A 27,579-nucleotide genomic window follows, 5' to 3' on the forward strand; every position below is an offset into this window, starting at 1 on the left:
TCTAGGAGGGGAGGGGCGAGGGGGCGTCTTGGCGGGGAGGGGTGAGGGGGTAGTTTAGGAGGGAGGGGGCAAGGGGGGAGATTTGAAAGGGATGGGTGATGGGGAAGATTTGGAGGGGAGGGGTGATGGGGAAGATTTGGAGGGGAGGGGTTATGGGGAAGATTTGGAGGGGAGGGGTGAGATTGGATTTTTGAAAGTGTACGATTTATGGGAAACGAACATTTATTGCAAAATGAGTTTCTTGTGACCTTCGAGTTAAAAATACGTTTAAGGACGCTGGATGGAGGATGGAGTGCAGGAGAGTTTAGGGAATGTAGAAAAAAGGCACTATAGGAGATGGATATTTTTTTTGGGATGAATTGATTTGGTGAGCAAGTCGAAAGCAGCCTTTTAAAGAAGAAGAAAAAGGTGTTATAAAATATGACGGAATACATAACTTGAGGGGAAAGTGTAAACATTGAAGGTTAATGAGTGAAAACTATCTGGGGAAATGGGGGAGAAACACGTGGTCGAAGAACGAACGAACGAATAAGAATGAATAAACGAATGAGAACAGAGAAGGAAATGTATATATATATATATATTTTTTTTTTTGAGTTGAGATTTACACAAGGAAGTAGGCTATGGGTGAAAAGACTGGGAATACAGAGAACGAAAGTTATTGGATCACAAAAGACGGACCGCTGAGAAAAACAAAGCCTCAAGGTTGTACAGTGCACACTGTACAAGGCCTCAAAGGCCTTGCTCGCGACACGGCAAACAGACGATCAATTTATGAAAGATAAACACCGAGAAACAACCAACGTTGCACACAATAACTTCACACACCGAAAGATAAATACAGTTTCGACAAAATACAATTGTGAACAGACTTAACTTCGAAAAACGCGGAGACCGTGTGGAGCTTCGAAAATCCCTGCCGCCGTCTCCAAGATCTCGCGAGATCTGATGAATTTGGGCTAAATAAAGAACAGCCCCGTTCGTACCGCGGACAGATGTTAATTGCCGAGCGGTTTTAGCAACCGCGGCACGAACTATTAACAATGACTAGACCAGATCCTGAAACGTTGGCCAAATCGTGCCACAGGTGTCCAATGAGGGAAATCACAACGACGACGGATGTAAGGGAAAGAAAGGCAAGGTAGGAAGAACAAATCTAATTTATTATTATTATTTACAAATCATCAAAATAACCAAGGAGAAAGAAGGATAAAAAAATAACAACAGAAAGGAGCCAGGAGACACAGTGCAATTATTAGCTTATATATATCAGTCTTACTTAACCCCAAGGACAAGACAAAGAGACAACGAGCACGCTTACACGGAGAATGATGGCAGGAACGAATGCAGAGGTGGATGGCTGGAGGGAGAGGGAGGTCCACGGGAACTGTGTACTGGTCGGGGCCGGGAGGCGCGGCAGCTCCGTTCCTCCACGGCCACGATCGGCACCGCTGTCAATGCCCAAGCTGCGGTCGTGCGAGCTGCCGCGGGACAAGCTCCGCCGGTCGAGTGAAGCTGCCTGGTGGAGCCAACGCTGCTTGGTGGAGTCCAAAGCTGCTGGGGGGGGGGGGGGTCTGGCGTGATGGGTTCTCTCTCTCTTGAACTCCTTTTAACTCTCTGAACTCCCTCCCGTTTCTCTCGACTCCTTTTAACTCTCTTGAACTCTCTTGAAACTCCCTCCCGTTTTCTCTCGACTCATTTTAACTCTCTTGAACTCTCTCCCGTTTCTCTTGACCCTTGAACTGAAAAAGGCTTCCGCGCCCGCTTATATCTCACCTCGGGCGATCAAGCCGCCGGCCTCCAGGACACGCCCATCGGTGAGCTCGCCTCGGCCCTGATTGGTCGCGAGGGCTCACCTATCCCGCCCTTAGAGGAGGCGTTGGCAAGGCCACGCCTTGTTCCCGGCGCTGGGCCGACTCCTCCCACCGTCCGCTCCGAGATGACCTCGTGGCTAATGGAGTCTTGCAGTGAAAAAACCACCACCCCACAGCAGCAGCAGAATGCAGCAAAACCGCTCAATGCAGTTGGCAATTGACGAAAGGGGGGATGTGAAGGGAATCTACCTTGTTTGAATTTGGTGCAATGGAGTGTTAATTAATGGAAGACACAGCCTTAATCTAATACACATAATAAGGATATAACTATTGAACAAGGAGGAAATCTATGATTGGCTACGTGTGGTATATGGAATAACTAACGGGAACGACCTTTGACCTTTATACACGACAAATGGAGGAAGGAGGGTGATATTTTAACAATTACAATAAAAAAAACACAATTCTCAAATCCATAAAGTATATATATATATCTATAATATATCTATATATATCTATATATATCTATATATATCTATATATATATATATATATATGTATATATATATATATATATATATATATATTATAATATATATATTATATATATAGGAGATATATATATACATATATATATATATATATATATATATATATATATATATATATATATACATATATATATATATACATATTATATATTAAAGTAGTGGCAGTTTTGTGTCCGGCCGTCATGCTACATCATTACATATATGATGTCATTACGGCGTAAACAACCCTCACTACGGGAGCAGCAGGAAGGGTCATTTCTCTTTGGGTTATATAGATTACAGTCGATCTATGATCGGATCTCAAGAACATTGGGTGTGTGATCATTTACCAAGTTTCCTTGTGGAGAGATCGCCAAGTGGTTAAAGCATTCGAGCAAGCACTCCATTCAAAACCCTTGAGGAACGGCTTGGCTAGCTGCTTGGTAAATGAGCCCTCCAACCCACAATGGTCGACTGTTTTCTAAGACCATGCCCCCTCCTCCCGAAAATCTCGCGTAAATGAGCCTTAAACATCCAACCATTGTGGGCGTATATATATTATAGTTGATCTTCGCTCAGTTCTGTAAGTAAAACTTACCTCATGGATGTCGGGATTCCTCCAAATTTCTTTCTTTAATGTCATAAACGTCATTAGCGACTGTTAAAAAAGCTAATCATGTATGTTTGTGGTTTATAATATTTTTACAAGCCTAGCTACGCCGCTGTTAGACTTTTGGTCTTTTTTAGATAAAAAGGTCAAAGGTCGAGGTTGTGTAAATTCATTAATTTTCACCCGATTAACCTGAAATTTAAAGATTCTGCATATTGGGTCACTGAATTGGTTTACTAATCAAAAGGTAGGAGTTGATTGTTTTTTTAGATCAAAAGGTCAAAGGTCAAGGTTGTATAAAAGTATAAGTGTTTCGTCCAATTGACCTGAAATTTTAAAAATTTGCATATATTGGGCCACAGAATCGGTTCACCAATCAAAAAGCTCAATGCTGATTTTTTTTTTTTTACGATCTAAAGCTCAAAAGTCAAGGCTGCATAAAACCATAAATTTTCTATTTTGTACTTAAAAAAACCTGTTTTGGGTATTTTGAGCATATGGAAGAAGAAGAAGAAGAAGAAGAAGAAGACGTCTGCATGCAAACGGATGTGGACGGGCTTCGCATTTTCAGATGTTTTGTCGTTTCATTGATGGTTGTACTGAGTTTTAAGAACAGTGAAGGAATTTCAAATTCCTCGATAAGAAAAGAGCAGGTTGCACATCCCGCATGCTCACTGGCAGGTACATGTATGTGAGCCAGAAGCAGGAAACCTTAGCTTCAAAAAAATAATAATGAAGTCACCGTCTCAGCCAAACCTTCGGGAGAGCACAGCAAGGGTGCGAAGCAGAAACGAATTGATTAGTGCGTTTTCTCGTCGCTCCGAGTTACACCCACACGGCCCCCGCGAGGGGACTCTGCGTGTGCTCTTCGCCGTATGCACTTTGTGGTGTTTTGGGAGCACATGGAGGGAGTGATGCTTTGGGCAATTTTCCTTTGCGATACTTTTCCATTTCATGTTGGCAAGTCTGTGAAACTTTCGGATCTCTCATAATGAGAACTGAAGGAAGATGCTGTCAATAACACGAGCTGTCAGATGCTGTCAATTACACAATTACTGTCTTAGCTCTTAAAAATACAGCCTCGACTTTGTATCCCCCCAAAAAAAATATTTTTTTTTTAAAGGTACAATGTAGATGTATTGTAATGGTATTAATGTAACGACTCGTTGGCTTAAAAATTTTTTTTATTGGAAATTCTTTGCCAAAAATGCATTACTTGTGCATCATTATTTTTTATTAATAATTTTAATTAATTAATTTATTGTTTTTGGAAAAATTGCCAGTGTACGTCCATGCCTCACCAAACTGCTACTCTTATTTTGCGGCTAAGGCATTACATTATTTTGTATTTTTGGCTTGCTTTTTTTGAGTCCATCCAATTATAAAATCTCATAAACTGGACAATGGAGTTAGTTATGTGGATTATAGATAGCCTCGTGCTAATGCCCTAAATCGGGCAGGCGGATTAATTCCCATTTGTGAGAAGAATGTTCCCGATGAATAGTATCATTAAAAAAGCATCGTGTTATGAACGTCAAATACAAATCAATAAGAATTTTTAAAATATGATGACATAAAATAGGAGTTGATATTGCCACTAAGTAGGTATAGTTCTGTTATTATAATCATATGTGATGTGCATTACTCAGGGAGTTTAACAAATTTGACTATTATACACTATCGTGACATTATATAATCAGCAATTTGTCTTAACCACCTTGCGATGAACACCTGCCAAACAGGTAAGAAATTAGTGATCTGTACGAGCACGAAAAAGGAAAAAGAAAAATGAGTTATTTTCATTAATACCATATATTCTTGTTTATAATGACTTATTGTCATGAATACTGTTATAGCCTGCCTGCTCATCTCAGTCACCTGGTTTGAATCCGGCAGGTCTTGTCAAAGCGACCGCAATGGTCGACTGTTTCAAAGACCATACCCCCTCCTCCAAAAATCTCGTGTCCAAATGATGTTACCGCACAGACTGGGAACCCAACCCCACGGCGGCCCAGCTTAATGCCAATGGGCGGCATGTGTCTTTATCTAATTAGGCCGAGCGTACCTTAAGACATGTGACGCTATATTCTAGGGCTAGGCAGTGTGAGAATTGCAACCAATTAGTTCCTTAACAGACCAAGCAAATGAAGCAACCACCATAGCTAAAATTCACCCCAAGACCAGGTATATTTAATGCTGAAGAAATACTGGCGTGGGGGAAGGAAACGAGGGAAGGATACACATATGGAGTAAATCAAAAGGTAATCCCTTGACCCTCTTCCGGTTTGTGGTTACGGTACAAGGAACGAACAGATATCCTTAAATAACCTATACCTTAAGGCCTTAGACACACCATGTGAGATAAAGATAGTGGGTGCATACAGGACTGAAGAGAATTGCATGCAAAACCGATGCACAGTCTGGTGGAACAGGTCCCATCATTCCTGGCAGCTACAAAGTGAGGGGTTCTTGTGGATGGTCGGGTAGGGTTGGCGGCGACTAAACTGACACCCCACACTGACATTGCTAATGGAGAGGGTGACTGTGAAACCCTGCCAGGACTAAAAAACACCAGATAAAGGGCGGATGAGCTCGCTTTGGGAACCAAAATGGCCATCCATTAAGGAGATGGTATATCCCAAAAAACAAGACCAAAAGTCTAACAGCGGCGAAGCTGGGCTTGTAAAATATTATAAACCACAAACACACATGATTAGCTTTTTTAACAGCCACTAATGCTGTTTATAACATTAAAGAAAGCAATTTGAGGAATCCCGACATCCACGAGGTAAGTTTTACTTGCAGAACTGAGAGAATATCTACTGTAATCGATATACCCCACAATGTTTGGAGGTGTGTTCATTTACCAAGCAGCTAGCCAGCACTTGCCAAGCCAGCCGTTCCTAAACGGTTTTGAATGGAGTGCTTGCTCGAATGCTTTAACCATTTGGTGATCTCTCCACAAGAAACTTGGTAAATGAACACACACCCAATGTTCTTGAGACCCAACCATAGATCAACTGTAATCTATGTACCCCAAAGAGGAATTAACCTTTCCTGCCACTCTTGAATTAAGCGGGTGTTTACGCCATAATGACATCATATACGTAATGACGTAGCATGACGGCCGGACACAAAACTGCCACTATGTTTATATATATATATATATATATATATATACACAAATAATTAAGTTAAGCACCCCTACACAAAGAATTAAGTTAAGCACCCCCTAATATATATTCTTTGTGTATATGTATACATTGGCAAATTGCGAAGATGGTCCCTCCAATAGCCACTCTGGATGAATTGGAACGTGCATTACATCGGGAATGGAACAACCTGCCACAGCAACGCATACGACGGCTTACAGGGTCTATGAGACGTAGGGTTGAGTCAGTGATCCGATCACGTGGGTCCTACACACGTTATTGACGCAAAGATCGCTAGAGGTCTTCTCAGAACAATGACTGTACGTTAGAAAACATAAACGTCATCCACACTGTCCGTGATGGACCTATAGCTCCATACTTAAATTGAGGTGAAAATATGCCTAAAATTCCCAAAAAATTTCACCTTAAATTATTCAGAATAAAATATTGAAAACGGCATGATTGTTATGTTTTTATGTGACCATAATATCACTTCTCCAGAAAATATAGCAATATCATGGGTATATTACACTGTTTTGACGACAACAAACTTGTAATGTGCGAGGTTGTAAAAAAACGGGGGGGGGGGGTGCTTAACTTAATTCTTTGTGTATATATATATATATATATAGATATATATACACAAAGAATTAAGTTAAGCACCCCCCCCGTTTTTTTACAACCTCGCACATTACAAGTTTGTTGTCGTCAAAACAGTGTAATATACCCATGATATTGCTATATTTTCTGGAGAAGTGATATTATGGTCACATAAAAACATAACAATCATGCCGTTTTCAATATTTTATTCTGAATAATTTAAGGTGAAATTTTTTGGGAATTTTAGGCATATTTTCACCTCAATTTAAGTATGGAGCTATAGGTCCATCACGGACAGTGTGGATGACGTTTATGTTTTCTAACGTACAGTCATTGTTCTGAGAAGACCTCTAGCGATCTTTGCGTCAATAACGTGTGTAGGACCCACGTGATCGGATCACTGACTCAACCCTACGTCTCATAGACCCTGTAAGCCGTCGTATGCGTTGCTGTGGCAGGTTGTTCCATTCCCGATGTAATGCACGTTCCAATTCATCCAGATTGGCTATTGGAGGGACCATCTTCGCAATTTGCCAATGTATACATATACACAAAGAATATATATTAGGGGGTGCTTAACTTAATTCTTTGTGTAGGGGTGCTTAACTTAATTCTTTGTGTATATATAGATATATATACTGAAACGCAAAAGAAACTTACCACCTTTGAAACCTTTAAATATCAACAATAACACTGCGTGTAGTAAATGTGTGAACTTATTTGTGGACAATAGTGTCCTCACTGTCAGACAAAACGGTCACGGATGGTCACTTGAACCTTCAATGGTCACTTCATAGCACAGCTGTTGAACAGCCGTTTTGACTGTCAGTGATTAGCCAAGGGGTACGGGATGATTTTAATGAGCTGCACGTGATGTCTTGATATTGGCTTTAAAAAGGCCAGTGCAAAATGGGCATTTCAATCAACATGCCACGATTGTCAAGGGATAAACGGCAGCGTGCCCTGGGCATGCTGCAAGGCGGACTGAGCTACCGTGAGGTGGCACGTCGCCTTGGCTGTTCACACCAGACGATATCGGCCCTGGTGGACAGAGACACCCTCCACAACTCTGCAGATGACAGACCTCGATCAGGGAGGCCAAGAGTCACCACTGCAAGGCAGGACAGGCAGATGGTCCGAAGTCACCTGCGGGATCGATTCCGTCCAGCATCCCGCACTGCGGCAGAAACTCCGGGGCATGCAAACCATGGATCTCCAATGATACTGCACGAAGACGACTGCATGACTATGGTCTGACTGCCAGAAGACCATACAGAGGCCCCGTGATGATGGCTGCCCATCGCCGCAACCGACAGAGATGGTGCCAGCAGCATCAGCCGTGGACCTTGGCGCAGTGGAACGAGGTCGCTTTCAGCGATGAGTCAAGGTTCTGTGTGGACAGTCCTGATGGGCGTGAGCGTGTCTGGAGAAGAACTGGCGAGCGATATGCCGATTGTTGCGTGCTTCAAGCCAACAGGTGGGGTGGCCCAAGTGTGATGGTGTGGGCCGCCATATCAGGCCGGTACAGGACGCCACTGGTGGTTGTGGATGGGAATCTCAACACCCAGCGGTATGTGGATAACATCCTGCGACCTCATCTGCTGCCATTCCTGCTAGACCACCCAGAACTGAGAACCCTTCAGCATGACAACGCTCGTCCCCATGCTGCTCGCTTTACCACTGCATTTCTCCAAGGCGAGAACATCAACACCATGCAGTGGCCTGCGTTCTCCCCTGACCTGAATCCCATAGAGCACCTGTGGGATGAGCTTGGGAGACGCGTAGTTGGCAGGGCCAGGACATGGGCAGAGCTGCTTCAGACATTGAGGACTGAGTGGGACAGAATCCAGCAGCAATCCATCCAAAGACTGGTAGGCAGTATACGCCGACGATGCACTGCCTGTATCCAAAACAATGGTGGCCACACACGCTATTGAAAGGGGACTGACATTGCACCCTGTGCTGTTCTGTACTGTAGAACAAACTGATGAGATGGTGTATCTTGGTCAAAACTTGACATGTCATCAATAAAATGCCAATGTTTCAATTATCAATTGTTGGTTTGTTTTATTTTGAACTGTTACAATTTTATTACATTTCAAACAAGTGATGTTTCTTTTGCGTTTTCGGTCTTTTTGAAGTTGGTCAAAATGGTCAAATTTTTTGGTCAAAATGCCCATTTTGCACTGGCCTTTTTAAAGCCAATATCAAGACATCACGTGCAGCTCATTAAAATCATCCCGTACCCCTTGGCTAATCACTGACAGTCAAAACGGCTGTTCAACAGCTGTGCTATGAAGTGACCATTGAAGGTTCAAGTGACCATCCATGACCGTTTTGTCTGACAGTGAGGACACTATTGTCCACAAATAAGTTCACACATTTACTACACGCAGTGTTATTGTTGATATTTAAAGGTTTCAAAGGTGGTAAGTTTCTTTTGCGTTTCAGTATATATATATATAGATATATATATATATATATAGATTATATATATATATATGTATATATATATATATATATATATAGATTATATATATATATATGTATATATATATATATATATATATATATATATATATATATATATATATATATATATATTGTTACGGTCCGCGGTTAAGGATGTTGTTTGCCGAGTGGAGGCACCGCGGCCTAACAGTTTCCCCAATTCACCCGACGTTGGCCGTATCGCGCCACAGCTATTCAATATGCAAAAGACTAAGACGACACGGATGTGAAGAAGAAGCAGACAAAAAGAAAGGTTTGAAATACGATTACTATTTATTACTATTTACAGGCTCAAAGAATCCAAGGAGAAGGAAAGATAATAAAATAATATACAGAAGCTTTTTAGAGACACAGTGAAAATACTAGCTTATACAGACTTAATTGAATACCCAGGACAGAACAAACAGAACAAACTCACGTACACGAATGGGGAACTTGTAGGCAGGAATGGCTGGAAGGAAAGGAAAGTCCAATGGGTCCGGCAGCACGATCGGCGCGTTGGGCAGCCGCCGTTCCTTCGCGGCCCTGCTCAAAACCGCCGTCCAGGCCCCAAGCGGCTGTCGAGTGTTGTAGCTGCTGTGGACGCTGCTGCTGGCGAGCAAGGCGACGAATAGCAGGCTTTGTGCTTCCCTGGATGATCTCTTCTCTTGGACCTCACAACCCAGCTCTGCCTTGGACCCTTTCAACTCAGCTCTGCCTTGGACCCTTTCAACTCAGCTCTGCCTTGGACCCTTTCAACTCAGCTCTCCTCTGACGACCCAGCTCTTTTCTTTGCACCTCACCACGCAGCTCAGCTCAGCCCTGGTCACTCTTGTGCGCGCGCTTTTATAACGCCGCCGGCCTTCAGGACACGCCCATCGGTGTGCTCACCTCGGCCCTGGTTGGTCGCGCGACCCTCTGGCTCCGCCCTTGATGACGACGGGCGGGCACGCCTTTCTTCCCCCAACCCTGCCTCGTGGCCAATGGCGGCAATTGTTGGTTGGCAATGCGAATGGCAATTGACGAAAGGGGAAATGGAGGTTTTTGGGAATGGGAATGAAGGGAATCTATCTTTTTCACTTGGTGCAATGGAGTGTCATGTTAATGGAAGACAAGGCCTTACCCTAAAACACATAATAAAGAAATAAACTACTGAACAAGGGTTTTATCGTGTCCTTCGATGTGTGCTTTATGGAATTAACTACCGGGACGCCCTTTTAACCTTTACACAACACTGGAGGCAGGAGGGGCCAGAATCAAACAATGTTTCACAGCAATTTACCACAATAAAAAAAATACAATCCTCTTATCCGCAACAATATATATATATATATATATATATATATATATATATATATATATACACACATATATATATATATATATATACACACATATATATATATATACACACATATATATATTGTCACGTAACCGTGATTAACACCACAGTTACGGATGACCGATTTGCGAGACTTTAACTCCCGAGGCGAAAACTCAATGGCGGATTCAAGTTCAACACAAAGTTAAACGCGCGGAATGGCGCACGCAGCAAAGCTCCGCCCACCGCCTTATCTACTAAAATCAAACACCCAGGAAAACTGCGTTCAGATATATACAGAAAATAATACAAGGATTTATTATTGAAAAGTAAAGACAGTGAAAAAGCCCGCGCCGGTAATACTAATAAATCGAATAAGCCTAAATTGGGATCCCAGACACAACAGATATCAAACACGATACGAGGGAGGTGAATACGAAAATAACACGTCTTTTTAGTTTATGCACAGTGTATTCGCGGGTACGGCCTTATCTCGTCCTTGTCGTCCCCGATCGCACACCACGAGGTCCTTTCGCTCCAAATTCCACAAGGCCTCGCTCCAAGCACCACGCGTCCGACGCGTGGCCAGCAGCTCCACACGAGGTCGATCTCCACAAGGTCCGGGCACCAAAGGTCCAACGTAAGCTGCACAAAGCAAGCGAACTCCACTTGACTCTCTTTTGGGAGTGCTGGCAGCCAAGTGCCAACTGTTTGGTGCCAACTGCCAACGAACTGCGACGAACGAACCTCGAACTGCAACGAACTGCTCCGAACTGCGTGTGCTGCCGTGTCTTGCCGTGTGTCTGTGTGCTACCGAACTCTCTCTCTGCGAACTGCCACTGTTCCACGAACTGCCTCAACTCCCAACTCTGTGTGCTCGGTGTGCGAACGAACTCTCCACCAACTGCCGACTTAACTCAACTGCCCGAAATGGCGTCCGACCGTCGCTAATATTGGTCGCCGATGACGTCACATTGGCGCACTCCTCAGCCAATCATAGCCTCCCAACTCGCCGGCTCGCCCAGGTCACGCCCTCTGTGGCATGCCACTCCTGACATCTCTTGTTACGCGACCCTGCGGTCCTTGTGTAACACGTGCCAGGCGAGGTTTGTAGGCCTTGGAGGTGTAAACGGTGGCGGTGTTTTTGGCCTGGTGGCGTCCATTTATTACGAAGTCGTTGTCAGGGAAAGGAATTATTTAATGTTGCGCTAAGGACCTAACTAATGTTTATGTGGTTTGCAGTGCCATAATGGACAAAGGTTTGACTACTAGGTGAGACTCACAGGGGCGTTACCTTTAACCCCTCACTATTTAACACTCGAATCTCCAGGTAGATCCACAATCATACATCTTACCCCGACAAACGCCTAAACATCAATAACTTATTACATGTAGAGTCCCTGTCACGACAGCCGAATACCTACCTATTCAGATCTACCTAGCTCTAGATGTTGCTCTACCAAATTCATAACACAGCCCCCCCCCTGGAACCGTAGCTCCTGCAAGGTTCACCGCAGGGCTACCATTCCAGCCTTAACACTTACTGTCACACACTTAATTAACCTATGAAATAAATCAGGAAGGGCTGTGGGAAGTGAGTCGGACTACCTACCTACACTTCCTTAACATGCTGAACCCCTTAACCATCATGCAAGTATGTACATTGTCTTCGTTGTTCCTGTGGAGGGAGGAAACAAACAACACACAACACTAACTTAACCACAAAACTTAACCATCTTTCCAAAACTCAAAACTCTAACCTTTGTACATACCCCGGTCTACAGACCGCGTCCCCCGGTGGATGCCACAAGACACAACCTTACCTGCGGGGCCATCCCCAATGCATCCCCCTAAATTTCCACGGGCCCTGTCCAGATGTTACAGGTGAGTGACACGGCTCGGTGGATTTCGCCCACATTCATGCAACACAGACCCCTTAACCACTCATTCTCATTCCATAGGTCATCAAGGCATTTCAAAAATCAACAAAGCACTTATTTCAATACACCCCCCCTGCAGGACCATGGCATTGATGTCATTCACGTGTGTGTGCATTCCTCAACTAGGCAGCGGGGAGGTACCGCACAAAAAGATGGTGGGGGCGCATCAGGCTGTGGTGCCCGCAGTCCCAAAAACAAGTCAACCGACTTACAAGTTCATTGCCCCCCCCCCCTTTACCTCTTGGCCCCGTGACAGCCCAACAGCCCCTTTCCGCCGTTACCTCGCCGGTGAGGGTCTCCACACACACCAGGCTCCTTTGCCTCCTGCTTTCGCGCAGCAACACGGGTCACCGGGGGACTTCCTCACCCCACGGCGCCCAACCAGACCCTCCACCGACGAGCTCCAATTTCCAGTTACCACCGGCTGCCAGGGGTAATTGCCGCAGAGGGGGGCCCGCAGGCATCGCTCCTCAGAGCTTGCTCTGTACCTGCGGACACACACACCTTCCCCACCCACAAGACCCCAAAACACACTTCCTCCCCCGCTGCCATTCAATTCTCCACACAACTCAGCACAATTCAGTACAATTCCATAGATGGTGTAAAAGGTGTTACAAGGCTTGCCATGGCCTGCCACATGTGAAATCCCCCAGTTCACATTTAAACCATCACACATTTCCAAAAGCACATTTCCAAAAGCACAAGTATCACCCCTCTTTATCTCCAATAATCATCACTCACTCTCCAGGTTCCACTCTCACGACCACATCAAAACACCTAATCACAATACAAAAACATACGCCACCCACAAGACACTGTGGCTCCCATTCCATCCCCTCACCGGCCATGTCATCACTCTCACCCGCCTCCCAACTCCAAATTACATGTCCCCAATTTCCCAAAGCAAATCCTGAAGCCTGGGACAGTACTCCTCAAAACACTCACCTCAAGTGCAGGTAGTTGCAGGTTGGTCAGGTCCAAAGTGCAATCCACCCATACAATTCCCAAAATTTCACATTGGGCCTACCAAATCCTTCCAAATTTCTCTTTTGTCCCCACTACACTGGCAGGTATGTGGATCCGCATCCAACGGTGATCATCACTACACAACTACCTATGGCCACGACAGCTCTGCACCTTTACCGTGCAAGGGTCACCGGGACAAGGTGAGCAGTCAAAACGCCAACATGGCCCATGAGTGTCCATAAGGGTGCGACCCACCATCCATCCTTCGGCCCCCCTGCGAGGAACACAGCTGCAGCAGCCCCCGCTGGCCAATGTGGTGAGCACTTGCTGCCACAACACACACTACCGCACACACAACCTCGGCCCTGGGGGGCACGGTCGCAGTGCGTGGCATCCCTACAGCCACGTCCCCTGCACCTCCCCATCATCCCCCAGTCCGACTACAGAACTGCAGCCCCCCAGTGCTCACCCACACTTGACCACACCAAGGTCCAGTCAACAGCCATGCTCCACCAGGAGACCCACCCAGAAGACATGGTCCACACACCTCGGACACGCACAGCACCACGTTGACCCTCAGGCTACACAACTACATCCCCATCATCCCGCGTCCCAAATATCAGCACAGTTGCCCCCGCAACCAGATGAAAGCTGTGTCTTGCTACCCTATTAATTTCATCACAGCCTCCAACACTTTGGTCTACACACCCGGATCAATAATGGCGTCACTGTACAGTGTCCACCATTACATTTCAAAATCCACCCTTAAATTTGCATCTAACCCACAGATTACCCATGCCAAACATTTGTCACCTTTTACTAACCTCACCAAAGAAGGATGCTTTGCCATACACATGCCAGCCGAGCATGGCCCATATGCTCGGCGCGTTACACATCTCCCGATTCACATCCCCATGGCTCTCTTCCCAACCCGAGAGTCCATAAATCATAACGGAGCATCTGTGGAAGGTCACTCACACCATCACGTTCCACAGATGCCCCAATGGTTGTCCGGCAGGCTATCTCCATCCCTGTCCATTCGGTTTGACCCGCGTCCATAGACCAACCACCATGCCAGGTCACCACATGCTGGTTGTCCCAGAGTCCCTGGAGGAGAGTGCCAGGCCGCATGCCCGGGTGGTCACCACATCAGTCCCAAGTTGGCCGTCCGTAGTGCCACCACCAAAGCGCGACCCACAACATCTCCCCCTAGTGGTCCTCAATATTTGCCATCCCAGGCTTGAGAAACCACCTCGGACCTCCCTGGAGGTCTTAACCCCCACCAGGGTCCGGTGACCCTGCCGGCCCGAGTCGCCGGCTCGGACGGCGCCCCGACGGACAAGGGACGCCACACTCCACCAGACCCCCCGTGGGACCCAGGTCGTACCTCGACACCCAAGGCTGGACCCCACGTCCAAATCTCGCCATCACAGCCCCCCAGCTGGCCGGCATACCCAAATTTTGAAAGGGGCAACTTTTGCCCGAGGCCATCACCCATGACCTCTCCATATCCAGATCCCGCAGCCCGGGGACCAATCCAAACCATGGCTGCTCCAAATCAAGTTCCCATTGTAATTTTATTTTACAAATTTTCATTCCCACTGCCAAACCGCAGCTGCAGGGAACAACCTCTACCACCGGTTGTTCTGCCCCTCCCTGCAGTTGATCCAAATTCCCTACAGGGACCAAATCTCCAGAAGCTCTATCTCCCGATCCTCCAAGATCCAAATCCAGCCCGGAGCCAACACACTCCCCCAACTGGTTGTCCAATTTTGGAGCCTCTGTTTCCAAATAGCAGTGTACAATGAGCGTCCCCTCGGTCATTCCAACCACCTCCTCGGACCGACTCACCTCATCACCCAGGCTCCTTTGGGCCTGAACAAGCTCTACCTCCATGGGACTGTCACAGGTCTCCAGCCGCTGGATCAAATCATCCTCATCCTCATCATTTCCACAAATCATTCCTGGCCCCGCCAGGCTTTGATCAATATCCCCAATAAATACCCGGTCCGGCTCCATTGCACGGACCCCCAAAAACTCTACCCCCTCTTGCTCCGCACCACCGCCCTGGTGCTGCACAATTCCAAACTCATCCCCCGGTTGGGGTGTTGTGACATCCACACGGTCCCGATAAACAACCAGGCCAGAATGTGGGAAACATTCCCCATTACAACTCTCACATTCCAAATTTCCTTCCCCGCTCACCTGTGGACACTCCACGTTTACCTGCAGGCATTCCCCATCTACCTGTACACATTCCCCATCGAACTGTGGACATTCTCCGCTCACCTGTACACTTACCACAATTGCCATTTCCCTTTTTAATCCATTAATTTGGTCACTCCTATCCTTCATTCCTTCCCTCCATTCCTTCCCCCGGGACTCTATTTTTCTTTCCATTCCTTCAATTTTGTCATTCAATTCCCGACTGGCTCGCTCCCTCTGTGCGTTCATGTCTCCCATATCTTTTTTTATGTTATTTTCCATCCCTTCCATTTTTCGAAGCAATTGACCCAACATCTGGTCGGTTGTCGGGGCCGTTCCTACTGCTCCCGACTCCCCGGTGGGGGAGGGGGATAAGTTGGTGCTCGGGACGAGGGAGGTTCCAAGGCTCACCTCTGCATCTAATTCCCCTATTTCCGGCTCACTCCCGACGCTGACGGAGGCCTCGCTGCGTACTTCCATCTCATCGACCTCCGACATCCGCTTTTCGGAAGGTCGTTCCCCGCGCGCGTATTTATTTCAATACCAAAAACACAATTTAAATTTGACGAAGACGCGATATCGCGCTCCGTATGCCCAATTGATTACTAAATTTCTCCGCCTCGCCTATAAAAATTTTGCGTTCGAACGTCGGGCGCAATGTACGCCCGACCGTGTCGATGTCTCGCCGCGGACAAAAAAAATTTGTCCGACGGGTTCAAATCCCACACTCCTGACACCACTTGTCACGTAACCGTGATTAACACCACAGTTACGGATGACCGATTTGCGAGACTTTAACTCCCGAGGCGAAAACTCAATGGCGGATTCAAGTTCAACACAAAGTTAAACGCGCGGAATGGCGCACGCAGCAAAGCTCCGCCCGCCGCCTTATCTACTAAAATCAAACACCCAGGAAAACTGCGTTCAGATATATACAGAAAATAATACAAGGATTTATTATTGAAAAGTAAAGACAGTGAAAAAGCCCGCGCTGGTAATACTAATAAATCGAATAAGCCTAAATTGGGATCCCAGACACAACAGATATCAAACACGATACGAGGGAGGTGAATACGAAAATAACACGTCTTTTTAGTTTATGCACAGTGTATTTGCGGGTACGGCCTTATCTCGTCCTTGTCGTCCCCGATCGCACACCACGAGGTCCTTTCGCTCCAAATTCCACAAGGCCTCGCTCCAAGCACCACGCGTCCGACGCGTGGCCAGCAGCTCCACACGAGGTCGATCTCCACAAGGTCCGGGCACCAAAGGTCCAACGTAAGCTGCACAAAGCAAGCGAACTCCACTTGACTCTCTTTTGGGAGTGCTGGCAGCCAAGTGCCAACTGTTTGGTGCCAACTGCCAACGAACTGCGACGAACGAACCTCGAACTGCAACGAACTGCTCCGAACTGCGTGTGCTGCCGTGTCTTGCCGTGTGTCTGTGTGCTACCGAACTCTCTCTCTGCGAACTGCCACTGTTCCACGAACTGCCTCAACTCCCAACTCTGTGTGCTCGGTGTGCGAACGAACTCTCCACCAACTGCCGACTCAACTCAACTGCCCGAAATGGCGTCCGACCGTCGCTAATATTGGTCGCCGATGACGTCACATTGGCGCACTCCTCAGCCAATCATAGCCTCCCAACTCGCCGGCTCGCCCAGGTCACGCCCTCTGCGGCATGCCACTCCTGACATCTCTTGTTACGCGACCCTGCGGTCCTTGTGTAACACGTGCCAGGCGAGGTTTGTAGGCCTTGGAGGTGTAAACGGTGGCGGTGTTTTTGGCCTGGTGGCGTCCATTTATTACGAAGTCGTTGTCAGGGAAAGGAATTATTTAATGTTGCGCTAAGGACCTAACTAATGTTTATGTGGTTTGCAGTGCCATAATGGACAAAGGTTTGACTACTAGGTGAGACTCACAGGGGCGTTACCTTTAACCCCTCACTATTTAACACTCGAATCTCCAGGTAGATCCACAATCATACATCTTACCCCGACAAACGCCTAAACATCAATAACTTATTACATGTAGAGTCCCTGTCACGACAGCCGAATACCTACCTATTCAGATCTACCTAGCTCTAGATGTTGCTCTACCAAATTCATAACACAGCCCCCCCCCTGGAACCGTAGCTCCTGCAAGGTTCACCGCAGGGCTACCATTCCAGCCTTAACACTTACTGTCACACACTTAATTAACCGATGAACTTAATTAACCTTCTGTACGTCTTCTTCCTCTTTGCATTCGGTCGCTTTAGAGTTTTCCAGATCGAGTAGCTGTGGCGCGATACGGCCAACGTTTGGGTAAATCGGGTGAATCGGGGAAGAACTGTTCGGCCGCGGTTATACCTCCGCTCGGTAAAATAACATCTAATCCGCGGACCGTAACAATATATATATAATATATATATATATATATACAGTGGAACCTTGACTTACGAGTGCCCCAACTTACGAGTTTTTCGAGATACGAGCCGTCGCTCGGGCGGTTTATTACTTGGAGATGCGAGCCGAGATCTGAGTTACGAGCTTTCGCCACCCGGTCACGTGGTTATCTTGCCGTGCACGTACAGTATCTCTGTCGTATAGCGCTGCATTTTTGTTTTCGCATTTTGGTTATTTTGGATAATTTCATGTTCATGTCGAACATTTCATGTTCATGTTCATGTTTTCATGTTCATGTTTTCATGTTCATGCCATGCCAGGCCACAACTTGTTCAGAGTGCCGGCGATAGCTCGCCTTCTCTTTGTGGAAAACACGGTGAGATCCTTAACATCGAACAACTAATGGGACGCAAACGGGGCGCCCAGTTTAGCGGTACACACATTGATGAATCACCCTGCCTGTGATTCACCCATGACAGGTTATAGCTGGGTCGGGATTCAAACCCAGGCTGGACAGTTTAGACTTTAGAGTCAAGTGTGCGTACCTCCAGTCCAGGCCATCCTGCCAACTTGTATGCTGCATACAGGTGAAATATAAAGCGCGAGATATTTATATATATACTGTATATTTAAAAAAAAATTGGTGTGGTTTTTGGTGGGCTGGAACGGATTAATAGCATTTCAATGCATTTTAATGGGGAAATTTGATTTGAGAAACGAGCAATTTGAGTTACGAGCTCGGTCACAGAACGAATTAAACTCGTAAGTCAAGGTTCCACTGTGTATATATATATATATATATATATATATATATATATATATATATATATATATATTGTTGCGGATATGGGATTTACATCCATCCATATCCGCTTGTAAATATTCCCCTATTTCCTCAATACTTCCCAACTATCCCCAATCCCCCCATTCCCTAGTCCCATTTTCTGTAAACAACACTCTGTAGACCCGACCTCCCCCTATTTCCCCCATTAAATGTCGCATCCAGGTCCACCGCATCTCATGTAAGACAACTATAGGACATCTTGCTAGTTATTCTTAGTCTATGTCAGTTAAGGACTCGTTTCCATTAATTCTGACTCTTCGTTGCACCAGAATGTGATTGTATGGCACCGTTAGGAAGTTTAGGACCTCCCAATACCTCCCCGCAGCTCTTCCTCACGGTTCAGCAACAACAACAACAACAACAACGGCGGCGGCGCAGGGAGTGTGCGTCCTCACTCCGGCTTGGTTGGTAGGGGGTGTTGGGAGTGCACCAGGCCTTTCCAACGAGCCGCCATCGAGCATGTGCTCGACGGGGTTACCAAGTAGGGGCTCGCTGTCAGCTCCTCGTCAAGGGCGGAGCCCGGTAACCCCCGCACCCAATAGAAGCGGCGGACCGGTCCCATCTGGGGCGGAGCCAACGAGCCGAGGCGTGTGACTCCCCGCTGAGCATGCGCAGGAAGAGGGAGGTGACGTCAGATGCGCGCTGAGCTTGGAGAGAGAAGGACGCCACCTCCGAGCGCTGTGACACCTCCCCGCATCTCTGGACTGGACCGTGCTTTATCCTGTCCCTGAGCCAAGGTGCACCTTGTGCGATCGACTGCCTGTCCTTCCCTGCCATCAATCCCTGTGTAAGTCAGTCTTGTTCCGTTTGTCTGTGGTCTGTCTGGGATAGATAAGATTGTATCTAAGTGCCTATCTCTTCTGTGTCTTTTACCTCACTCTACCTTGTAATCTACCCCTTTTCTCCACCACTAATTATATCCTCCTCCGGAGGTCTTGAGAACTGTACCCCCTTGCGTCGTTTCATTTATCCCAGTCGTTGTGTCCTTTCCATCATTGATTTAGCGTAGCGCGATTTGGCCAACGTTCGAGTGGAATCGGGTGAGTTGGGGGTAATCGGGTAAACTGTGCGAACACGGCGGCCATTCCGCTCGGTCAAGCAACATCTGAAGCCGTGTCCGTAACAATATATATATATATATATATATATATATATTTATATATATATATATATATATATATATTGTTACGGACACGACTTTGATGTTATGGTGGGCCGAGCGGAATGGCCGCCGTGTCCACACTAGTTACCCGATTATACTCGAACGTTGACGAAGTCGCGCTATGCTAAATCAATGATGGAAAGGACACAACGGCTGGGTTAAAAATGATACGACACCAGGGGTACGGTTCTCAAGACCTCCGGAGGAGGTTATATTAGTTCGGAACGTTTAGATTACAGGAATGAGAGGTACAGCATAGTAAGGTGGGCACTTAAACACGGTCTTATATTAGCCCCGACAGACGACAGATAAACGGGACAAAACTGACTCACACGGGGATTGATGGCAAGGAAGGCGGGTAGTCGATGGCTCAAGGTGCACCTTGGCTCAGGGACAGAATCGACCCGGTCCGGTCCAAAGATGCGGGGAGGTCGCTCAGCGCTCGGAGGTCGCGACTTGTCTTTTCAAGCTGGGGGCGCATCTGACGTCACGTCCGGTAAGTGGCTGCGTATATCCGGCGGGGAGTGACACGCCCTCGGCTAGTTAGCTCCGCCCCAGATGGAATCGGTCCGCCCTTCTTATTGGGTGCGGGGGGGTTACCGGCTCCGCCCTTGACGAGGAGCTGACAGCCAGCCCCTTCGTGGTAACCCCGTGGGCGCACATGGCAATGGCGGCTAACCAAGCCGGAGTGAGGACGCACACTCCCCGCGCCGCGCCGCCCCCCTCTGCTGTTGTAGTTGTTGTTGTAGTTGTTGTTGTAGTTGTTGCATGGGGAAGATGGGAGGAGGTATGGGGAGGTCCTAAACTCACTACTGGTGCCATACAATCACATTCTGGTGCAACGAAGAGTCAGAATTAATGGAAACGAGTCCTTAACTGACATAGACTAAGAATAACTAGCAAGATGTCCGAAAGTTGTCTACGTGAGATGCGGTGGACCTGGGCACGACATTTAATGGGGGAAAAAGGGGAAGGTCGGTTCTACAGAGTGTTATTTACAGGCAATGGGACTAGGGAATGGGGGATTGGGGATAGTTGGGGAGTGTTGGGGAAATAGGGGAATATTTACAAGCGGATATGGAGGCCAAATGCCATATCCGCAACATTGCACCCTTCTCTACCCTCGGGGCGGCCCGACCCGATAAATTTTTACCTATTTTAGTGTGGCACTCAGATGTAGTTCCCTCTACTATTAACTCTACCCTGAGTGCGACAGTTTTACAGATATTCACAAATGAGTAAATATGTCCCCCTGCGACGTTGCACCCTTCTCCTCTCAGAAACACACCCACAGGATAACCGAATCGCGGAAAGAATTCGCAAACTAAACATACAGCCGGTAGGGAGCATTATTTACAAGACTACGCTGATATTTACACTACGATCCAGGACCTGTTTTTGGAGGAACACATGCAGATGTTATGCATAGAGAGAGCACGCATGCCAGCATCGATACACCAACCCACGAGTGCTCTGTGGCCTTATGGCCTTTAATAATGTGCAGAGCACCCCTTCCAAGCACCAAAAGCACCACCCCATCACACAGTCAGCACCATCCGGTGCACCAATAAAATGTTTAATGATCATGGTGTGGTGTCGCAGCCGGCCGATGTTCTGCCGCTGGTCTTGCCTTCGTGTGGTGAACTTGGCCCTCTGGCTTCTTTCAAAAATAAAGAAAGGCGCCAACCGCGTCCATTTCTGTATTGTGGCCGTCAGGGGCCAACTAAAAGTGGTTCACCTGTATGGCATAGGTGCCACGTTGACCCATAGGTCCATCAACGGGTGGTGCTTGGCCGCAAAAGAACTGCGGTCCATTGTGGGTGGCCACCAGAATTGCGGTCCATATGGTGTATCGATCCAGGCAGCAAGCAGCGAAAGTGCAGGCCCACAACTGCGGAGCCAGCACCTCTCTCTCCTCTCTCTCTGCCCCAAAGCCAGATCCTCGGAGGTGGGAGACAAAAGAAGCAGACAAGTGAGTAAGGTGGTAAGGGCGCAAAAGTGCACGCAATATAAGATGATGCACACTGGGGGCACATGGGAACCAGGTGAGACAGGTACGTTCCTACCGTACGCCCCCCCCCCACCAGGTAACCTACATGGCCCCTCCCTTACCCCTTACTGTATCCACAAAACACAACACTACCCATAAACATCTATTTTACAAATCAACAAACGTCCCTACTGTCTTCCCCGTTCCTCCCATATACCAAATTCGTCTTCTCTCCCTCCTAACCAATCAAATTTGCCATTTTCAACTCTCATCAAAATTTGCCATCTCCAACTGAACATCATAATTTGCTATCACCAATTCATCATCAGTCCCTCCTAGGGAGGGAGAGATGGAATCACCCCAATGTCTCATCCACGTCGTGATGCGTCTCACCAATCCACAGCAATCTCATTTCCTGCAACAAAACAAAGAAAACACAGGTGTGGAGTCATCATCACCACAGGTAAGTGGCTGCGTATGGTGCGACAGGTTCATCAATCCTAACTATTTCCTAAATGACTTTAACAACTTTACACTACCCGGGGTCTTTCTCCGGCCAAACCATTGGCCCTCTTACACTATGGGTTCTAAAAACCAATTCCCATTGGCCAAACTGTGGTGCTTTTCAATTTGGGGTCTCACTCCCCCGATTCATCTCCCGGTGCCCTCGCACAATTTCTGGGCTGTGGCGTGTACCTCTCCCAGCGGGTCTACCCACCTGCACACCTCCACCACTGCAGTTGCCTCTGAGCTTACCTGCTCCTTACCCTGACCTAACTACCTGGGGAAGGCCCTCTGGCGCTCTCCCCACTCGGTGCCCTCTCTGGCACTGGGCTACCCGGGTCCGTCCTCCGGATCCTCGGGCCCCATCCACAACTCTACCGGCTCCCAGAGCCCACCTGCGGCCTCACCTGGCCGACATCCTCACAGTGGTGGAGTGCCCAACCAACTACACACACTAACAGGCTACACGCCCAGCCATTTCCACAACACTAATGCACCCATCCACAATACCATTCTGTCACCCGCACCACAGATGCCAATATCCAACCACAATTTACCTGTACCCTCTACCTAACACTTACACTACCCGCCCCGGGTATCCGTGATGGGGGTCCACTCTTCCCCCATTCACACCTTCGCACCATGCACACCACTCCGTACCACTTACTCCAACTCTCTCCACACACCTGTACCTGCACACCTGTGCTCTCACACCTGGTGCCACCTGCACCCTTCTCTCCCCAAGCGCATTCGCGCTGATCCACAACACTCACTACTCATACACTGCTCCACACACCTGTCCAGTTGCACACCTGTGCAATCACACCTGTTCAATTCTCACACAGCATCATCTCATCTAACTACTCCCCTCTGAAACTTGCGCTTCCCAGTCGTCCCTTTAAACTATTGCGCTCCCCCGTCATTATCATCCACACTAATCTACCTGCGTCCCCACTACAGGTATCAGTCACTAACTAAACTTAACGTTACCTAATGTCATCTTCGCTAGATCCCTATCAATATCCTAACCCACCCGGGCTAGTTTTCACTGCCATACACCCCATAAGCTATTGCTCCTTTGCCCCCATCTATATGGGAAGGGTGGCAAGGATGCCACCCTTACCCACCGGGCCCATCGCTCCTTAATCCCCCAGTCCTCTGGCACTAATAAGCCCCCCCTATTCAGAGGTACTGGGTCCCGCCTCGGCATCTAAAGCCGAGGCAATCCACGGGGGCGCCTGCTCGCCGGTGTAAGGCCTTATCCGGTCGGCGTGGACGATCCGAGGGAGGGCTCGTGGCCCCATTTTGATCTTAATGACCACGTCACAGATTTGCGACAGGACGACTCCTGGGCCTTGCCAGGGGGAGGTGAGCTTTGGGCACCTTCCCGTCCGCCTCCGGGGATTAAAGAACCAAATCTTCATCCCCGGAGCGTATTGACTCCCCTGGCTCCGGTCGTCGTACCTGCGCTTCATCTTTTCCCCCGCCAGATGGAGTTGGCGGCGGGCGAAGGCATGGACTAGCTCCATGCCTTCCTCTAGGTGACGTGCATACCCCTCCCTCGGCGGGTTAACCACTGTGTCTGGCACGGGACCGCATAGCAAGTCGGCGGGAGCCCGCAACTCCCGCCCATACATAAGCAACGCTGGACTGCATGCGGTGGCCCCGTGCTGGCTGGTTCGGTAGGCCATAAGCAAATAAGGGAGATGTTCGTCCCAGTCATCCTGACGGGTGGCGGTGAACAGTGCCAGTTGTTGGATTAGAGTTCGGTTAAATCTTTCCACCATCCCGTCAGATTGAGGTCTTAAAGGCGTTGTTCTGGTTTTCCGAATTGACAGGAGACTGCACACATCTTTTAGCAATTTGCTCTCAAAATTTCGTCCCTGGTCGGTGTGCAACTCCTGTGGAATCCCATGCCGGCACACAAATCCTTCCACGAAAGCCTGCGCTACCACCCCTGCTTCTTGGTTGGGGAGGGCGTAGGCCTCCGGCCACTTGGTGAAGTAGTCCATCACAACGAGGATGTACTTATTACCTAGGCGGGTGCGGGGTAGTGGGCCTAGGATATCCATGGCCACCCGCTCTAGGGGGGCCCCCACCTGGTGTAATTGAAGGGGGGCCCTCATCCTCCGTGCTGGTCCCTTTTTGGCAGTACAGGCGTCGCATCTCCGACACCAGTCCTGTATGTCGCGCCCCATATTCACCCAATAAAACCTCCGGCGTACCCGCGATATTGTCTTTGTCCGGCCCAAATGGCCGCCGGAGCGGGTACCATGCACCTGTTGCAATATGACGTTCTTGAATTTGTCAGGGACTATCACCAGCCAGGAAGTTCTATCAGAGGGAACCTCCACCCACTTGCGATACAAGATGTTATCCTTCAATTCCAGGGTCTGCCACTGAGCCCAATATGCCTTTGTTTGTGCCCCGAGGGGGGTGACCTCTTCCCCCTTTGGTCTTTGCCCCAATTTGACCCAATTGAATACTGGCCCCAGGACAGGATCCTCCTGCTGGGCCGTGCTCCATGCCAAAGTTCCGAATTCCTCATCTGCGGTTAGTGGCAAAATTGGCCCTCTCACCCGGGTTGCCCGGACAACGAGGGTCGGGTCCGAATCGCCCAATTGTTCCCTCTCCTCGTGTCTCGCACAAAATTTGCAGTTTTCCCCCAGACAAGGACGCCGAGAGAGTGCGTCCGCATTACCATGGGCCTTCCCGGCCCTATGGGCCACATCAAAATCGTACTGCTGCAACTTTTCCAACCACCTTGCAATTTGGCCCTCTGGTTCCTTGAACCGAAGGAGCCATTGCAAGGAGGAATGGTCAGTTCTAACCAAAAATTTCCGCCCGTACAAGTACGGGTGGAAATGGTTCATGGCAGCCAGCATAGCCAATAACTCTTTGCGAGTGACGCAATAATTTCTCTCGGGCCTACTTAAGGCCCGACTATAATAACCAATCACTCTCTCCACGCCCTCCTGTGTCTGAGACAAAACTGCGCCCAATCCTTCCTGGCTCGCATCCGTGTCCAGGGTAAATGCCCCGTTGCTAGTGGGGTACGCTAGAAGGGGTGCGGATGTCAGACACCCCTTCAATTTTTGGAAGGCCTCGTGGCACTCCCGTGTCCAATTAAATCGCGTCCCCTTCTCCGTAAGCCGGTGGAGGGGACGGGCCAACTCCGCAAATTTCGCCACAAAGCGCCGGTAGTAGGAGCAGAGTCCCAAAAATCCCCGCACCTCTTTGATGGTACGTGGTGCGGGCCACTCCTCTACCGCTTTAATTTTGTCTGGGTCCGTTTTTACCCCCTCGCGGCCGATCACGTGACCTAGATAGGCCACCTCTCTTGCAAACAAAGTGCACTTACTCGGGTTCAGCTTCAACCCTGCCTGTCTGAGGCACCCGAACACCTGGTCCAAATTAGCTACTGCCTGGGGGAACGTTTGGGCATGTACCAGGACGTCATCCAGGTACACCAGGCATGATTGCCATGGCATGCCGCCTAGTACATGCTCCATCAATCTTTCAAAGGTGGCGGGGGCGTTACACAAACCAAACGGCATCACAGTAAACTGATACAGTCCCTTACCTGTGGAAAATGCCGTTTTCTCCTTTCCTGCCCTATCCATCTCCACCTGCCAATACCCACTCTTGAGGTCCAAAGTTGTGAACCAATTTGAGCCCGCAACGGCATCGAGGGTGTCATCAATCCTTGGCAGGGGATATGAGTCCTTGAGTGTCACGTTGTTTAGCTGGCGATAGTCCACGCAGAACCGCGTGGTCCCATCCTTCTTTTTGACCAGCACAACAGGTGACATCCAAGGACTTCCCGAGGGCTCGATCACACCTGCGTCGAGCATTTTTTCAACCTGCTCGTCAGCTTCCGCCCTCTTGCTCCAAGGGAGCCGTCGGGCGGCCTGACGAATAGGCCGGGCCTCACCGGTGTGGATCTGATGTTTCACCAGGCCCGTACGTCCAATATCCTCGGTGGACAGGGAGAAGAGGTCCAAATGGGACCCAACCAGTTTGTGTAAGGCCTCCCTCTGGGTACCTCCCAACTCTACGCTACTACGATTTACCATCTCGCAAATGGGATCGGGCCAATTCCTACTTCTTATTGAAGGCTCCCCCCGGGGTCGGCTCGGCTGGACGTTCTCGCCCCTCACTGTCGCGACTTCCTCAACTGGGGTGCAGCCAGCTACCCTCGTGCCCCTTACTATAGTGCGTGGTTCTGTACTCATATTTATTACTCGGACGGCCACTACCGGTCCGTCCGTTTTTACAAGGGTGCGGCCCACGATTAAACCCGGTATGGACTGCGCTGCCACCGGTTCGACCATGCCGCAGGACTCCTGCCACGTTGGGCGAGCTGCCCACCGGGCCGGCACTATCGCCTCGGCCCTTGGGGGGATGGTCACGGCCTCGGAAGCCTCCAGCTCCGCTCTCTCGGCCGTGCTCACTCCCCCTAACGGCAGCTCTTCTACTCCCACCTGCAGGATCCCCCGGCACAAGTCGATTTTACAGCCGCTGGCAGTCAACAGGTCCAACCCTATTAAACATGGGTCGCACACCTCCGCCACCCAAACATCTATCTCCCTCCTTACCGACCCTAACTTGAGGGTCACAGAACCACGCCCTATGATCGGGGCCGTTACCCCGGTAGCAAGCTGCAAACTATAATTTTGCAGGCGCTGGATCTTATCCCAGCCACCTGCGCTCGAATCAAGGACCACAGGGCTGATGATCGTGGCGCTAGCTCCTGTGTCCACTACGGCGTCTACCCCCACGCCGGCAATTTTGCATCTAATTGTCAGGCTACCGGTTCCAATTTGGCCACAATAAATGACCTGTCGCGTCAATGAGGGCTCTCCTCCATCCTCTGCTGCCGAACACCGCCCTACGTGCCCGACACCTTCTAGTTTCCCGGGGTCTGGCGGGGGGGTGTCTGGGGTCAGCTAACCCGCTCCCCCCTGGGCGGAGTTGAGGACCTCAACCGCCGGGGATCATCCCGGCGCGCGGCTCGACAGTGCCGCGCCAGGTGACCCAGACGGTTGCAGGTATAGCACCTCAC

The sequence above is a fragment of the Myxine glutinosa genome, chromosome 4, assembly GCF_964187855.1.
Source record: "Myxine glutinosa chromosome 4, kmMyxGlut1.1, whole genome shotgun sequence".
NCBI classification, from domain to species: Eukaryota; Metazoa; Chordata; class Myxini; order Myxiniformes; family Myxinidae; genus Myxine; species Myxine glutinosa.